Consider the following 5047-nt stretch of genomic DNA (forward strand, 5'->3'; position numbering starts at 1 on the left):
AGAGCTGGAAAGAACTTATGATAGAATGGTTTGCCCATCCCTCTCTTCACCTATATAGAGCACTCTTCTAGTCCTACTAGGAGCTGAATTCAAATTAAATTTGGATTAAGGTTTATCATTATGGATAAACTCTATCTTATTAAAATAATGGGTGCTCCATACCAATATCCATAACTTAAATTCACCCCATGTCACATTAAGTTGTCATGTGCCTATTTAATTAATCACATTAGTAATGGGCCCATTTTTAATGGATCACTTTCCTATGAATTGCAGGGCCATGTAGACCTGAACAATGTATGGTGTGGGACCTACAAAGGTTTCAAGAAAGTCCATAGGGGTTTGGTTGGGCTCAGTTGCGCCCAACATTTACATATAAATGATCCTTGAATTCAACCACCCTATAAAGACCTAAGGACAATGGAGCTATGTAAGATGAAGCCCATCACCCTGTAATGGCCTCTTACACCTAACCACATAGCCCATGATAATCATAAAACTACTCACAAGGAAAGATCTTTCCCTTGACTGCAAAATGCCCTCTTATTGACTTTTGCAAGGGGAAATTTCCAACACAAGGGTTAAGGCACAGGCATGGCAATTCTTTATGGAGCTCAGATCTATTACCTAGGAATGGCAATAGGTAGGGTACCCGTGCAAATTGCCCTATCCATTCTCAAACCCACCTATGTATCCCTGATTTCAAACCCGTCTAACTTTTCCTCTCAATTTCCCAAACATGTCTAACTGCACATCCCCACCTTGTATTAGAAACATTTTCTATTAAAAAAAGTTTCTCAATGCTTATAGTGTGACTTGAACCCGAATTAATTAATGATATCATCAAATCCCTTAGCACTATTTTAAGCTACTAAGCCATCTTGCCTTTTTATGCTATTTAATGAAATAAAATAGATTTTATTAACTTTTGTATTCATCAAAACAATAGATCCATATATATGATTAACAATTCCAACTAAAAAATAAAAGAAATAATATTTAAAATTAGCATTTTATAACTAAATGAAAAAAAAATCTATCAAATCCAAGTTGAAATCAAATGATGATTTTAATCCCAAAAATTTATACAAATAAAATATTAATAATAGAATAATTATCTTACTACTTAAAATTTATAAATTTGTGCATGATATATAATATAATAGGTTCATATTTATGCATCCCGGGAATCGGGTATCAAATACTCTAAACTCAAAACCCAAACCCTATTGGGTTTTAATTTAAAATCCCAAACCTTATAGGGCTTTAATCTAAAATCCCAAACCCTATATGGTTTTAATAAACAATCCCAAACCCTATATGGTTTTAATAAAAAATCCCAAACCCTATAAGGTTTCGATAAACAAGTCCTATTAAGGTCAGGACAGGTTAGATACCTGGAAATTCCCACGAAATTTCCATCCCTACTCAAACCCCAAGCTATTCCCACATCTCTACCCATGACACATTACAGCTATGCATTGAGAATATCTTCCTTGTCAATCATTCAAGGGGAGATGTTACCAATTTCACGTTTTGGCCAAGTGATCTAATTCCTAATGAGATGAAGATCGGGCCAAGAGAAGATAAAGTCGGCATTCAAAGTTTAGGTAGATATAGAAACAAAGAAAAAAAGCACAAAAAAAGCATGTCACTACTCATTATTTTTAGAGAAAGGCAGAACCTGTGTAGGTACATAGGTGGTATTTGGTTTGTTTGGAGGACAGTAGGGTATATGTTTCTCATTAATTAATTACCTATTCAATGCTTATGTATTTTGAGAGGGAAAGTAGCGAGTTCACATCTGCGCCCCAAAATGCCTCACAGCACATCCCCACCTTGTCTTGGGAACATCTCCCAATAACAAGTATGGGAGATGATAGGACATCATTAGGAGATGTTCCTAATACAAGGTGGGGATGTGCTGTGGGACATAGTGGGGTGCGCCCTTCTGGGGCGCAGATGTGACGAGTCTTCAGAGTAGTTTTTTGTCGGAAAATGTTCACAGTGCAAGGTGGAGATGTGATGTGGGGCATTTTGGAGTGCGCCTTTGTGGGGCGCAGATGTTAACGAGTGTTCAGAGTAGTTTTTGTCATTCCGCTGTTTCCCCATTTGTCATGGACCTTGAACCTCTGTTGGACTGTGTTGCCTTTCTCTTCTACCAAGTCCAAAAAGTATCTATGTGATCTGCACAGCTGAAATCAATGAGCGAACCACTCAGATAAGCTGTAAAATCTATAACCCTTGTAGCTTTCTGGGTTGAACTCTGGTTCTGACAATGATAAAATTTCATCTCATGTAGATGAAGTATCCAAATATGCTAAAAATGGAGTTCAGGCATTTTATTGTATTAATTTATGTATCCTTCATAATGACAGTCAAAACACATGAATGATTCATTGATTCCACACACATGTGAGGGATTGAGGTTTTGTTTTAAATATTTGGTTCAGCTCATTTGCAGAATTAACCCGTAATAGAAATTATGTTGTTAGCCAATTGTTTGGGACTTTGGGTGTTGCATTATATTATACGTAACACCATAAACTTGGCACTCTGTCCGTCTGGAGGACGTGATATTATGCAATAAGATGAGAAGTGGAACAAAGTGGCCACTCTCTGACTTGAAGCCATGACTTACGCTTCTCAGCCTGAGATTTTACCATTTCACCAAATAATGGCAAGAGATTCATCTCACCCGAATGAATATTTCCCCTAACCTTAGTAATCTTTTTTTATTCTTTTTGGGTTGTATGGACTCTGTACCAAGATCTTGAGGAAAGTTCTAAAACCTACTATTCTCCGGTTGCTTCCATTTGAATAGAATACAGATTTGCAAAGATTAGTTCTCTTTTAGAAACCCAATGGCTTAAACCCAGCTAGCATAAAATTTAAAGGAAGAAAAGAAAACTGAAGATCCATAGAGGTCAACCTTGTCAATTTTTTTCTCTTTTTTGTTTGTACCCTTTTCAAATTGAGACTAGCAGTTATTGATCTAATGTTGAAATAATAAAATCTGTTCACATGATAACATTTCTACACTATAAACAACAATGAGGTTTCAGAACTTTCTAAAACAATAGAGAGAAAAGCAAGTAAAGTGGACAAAATGAAGCCATTCACAAAATTAGATGATATATGAAGCTAGCACTTACGAGGAGTACAAATAAATGCTCATGTGCAGACCCAAAAAAACAAGCACAGAACTTGCATGCTGAATAACTTCCTACCATCATATTTATTAGAGTATTGACAGAAGGAAAAACATTTCCAAAAGAGGGGAATGTAGAAGCTCAATGCAGGACTCATTATCATGCAATTCAAGCAGCAAACATGCTGAATATTTAGCTATTCTTAATCTGTTCAGACTTTCAATAATTAGGTATATTTTGAATGAGGCTGGAGAAATGTGTTGGACTGCTAGTGCATTAATGGAACACAAACAAGACTTAGAAGGGTGTTTGATTTAGTTGAAGTTTCTTATGGAAATATAGACTACAGTGAACTCATTCTGTAGCTACAATAACAGACTTCAAATGTGCCTATGACACTAAAATAAGCCCTATTTGTGGTTGCCTGGTCGGATAACTCCTTCTGGTAATTGATTGTAGTTTATAGTCCATTTAATTTGTTACAAAAATTATACAAGAAGGGACAAAAAACCAAAATGCATCATAAAGTTTGAGAAGAAGGTCAACGAAATATTCTAGTTGATTAGTCAATTTACACATATTAACACCTTTGTTGCTTTATTGATAAAAGCAATACTCAATAGAGCAAAGAGAAGATTCATCTAATAAGCTGTTATTGAAGTTACTTAGGAGATCCTACGAACACCATTAGTTGGTACGAACAGGTAATTGTGAGATTATTTTATAAGAAAATGATTTCTAGTATTCCATTTCAAAATACAAAAGTAATAATCAAAGCATTTCTAGTATCATGTAATTCCCACATGTAAGCAAATCAAAACATCTATCTGGCTCACAAGCTTTTTTAAAAGAAAAGACTAGATTAGAAAAGGTTTCAAGGAGACCCAAATTCCTCCTAGACAGATTGCAAGTTTGCAACCAGACATAGGGGATTTGTACCTCCCCTGCCCATCTTCCAACCAAGAGCCAAGGCCAACTGGAGAGGGCTTAACAGGGACTCCACTTGAGGGGCCACTCCTAAGTAACCCCTCCAACTGGCCATGAACCTCCCCTTACCCCTTAACAATGAACAACCAGAAAACAAGAAAAAGGAAACCAGCTCTAGTTCCGATTTTTATTTCACAAAACATTTGGATCTAGTAAACAATGCCTAATTCTAGTTAGGCAATCTCAATAATCTTCTTTAACTGCAACACATGCCTCATGAGGGAGGTCTTGCATTGATTGCAAAACATAATTCTCCATCCTCTCACATCAAAGCTTGCAAGAATATCCACAATTTGTGGTTGCCCTCTCTGTATTCGTGGAGAATTTCCACTTGGTCCTGTTACACATGAAAAGATACAGAAAGAGCAAAGAATATAAAATAAGTATATTGAATTGGTTAAGAGAAGAAATGAATTTTAATCTATAATGTACCTGAATATGCTACTGCCATGATCCTATGCAATGAACTTGACTCTATCTTATTTTCATCTGAAACATGCAAACTCATTTAATAGATTGGTTTCTAAATTCTAAGTGGTCCACAGGAGTTCTGCAATTTTTGATGGGACTGAACCATGGTGTCAAGACAAAAATAAAAGGTATACCACATAAGAATAACTGCTGCTGCTATCCAGAATGCTGGTCCCTACATGATATAGACCTAACCTTTGGCAAATTTGCACAAGGTGGCTGCTCTCATATTTGAACCCATAGCTCATATTTCTCAACATGGGATTTTATCATTAAACGATGGTCCCTACATGATTCTTTAGATGTACAAGAAAGAATGTTACAGGCAAGATGTTCATCTCACACTAATCAAATTTTGCCTTAACCTTACTTTATATATCTTTATAAGTTTATATATATATATAAGGAAAATTCCCGATCAGTACCCTGTACTTTGG

At 35.9% G+C, this 5047-nt stretch overlaps 1 long non-coding RNA gene across 1 annotated transcript; it reads right to left on the reverse strand.

Moving 5' to 3' along the window:
* Window positions 1-3871: 3871 nt before the first annotated feature.
* Window positions 3872-4697, reverse strand: LOC148872474 (uncharacterized). The gene is made up of 2 exons (XR_016108126.1): window positions 4572-4697; window positions 3872-4476 (listed from the first exon to the last, which is right to left on the reverse strand). It is a non-coding gene; the product is annotated as an uncharacterized LOC148872474 (long non-coding RNA).
* Window positions 4698-5047: the final 350 nt, after the last annotated feature.

Source organism: Nelumbo lutea, chromosome 2 (genome assembly GCF_056320005.1).
Source record: "Nelumbo lutea isolate HS-2025 chromosome 2, American lotus-T2T, whole genome shotgun sequence".
NCBI classification, from domain to species: domain Eukaryota; kingdom Viridiplantae; phylum Streptophyta; class Magnoliopsida; order Proteales; family Nelumbonaceae; genus Nelumbo; species Nelumbo lutea.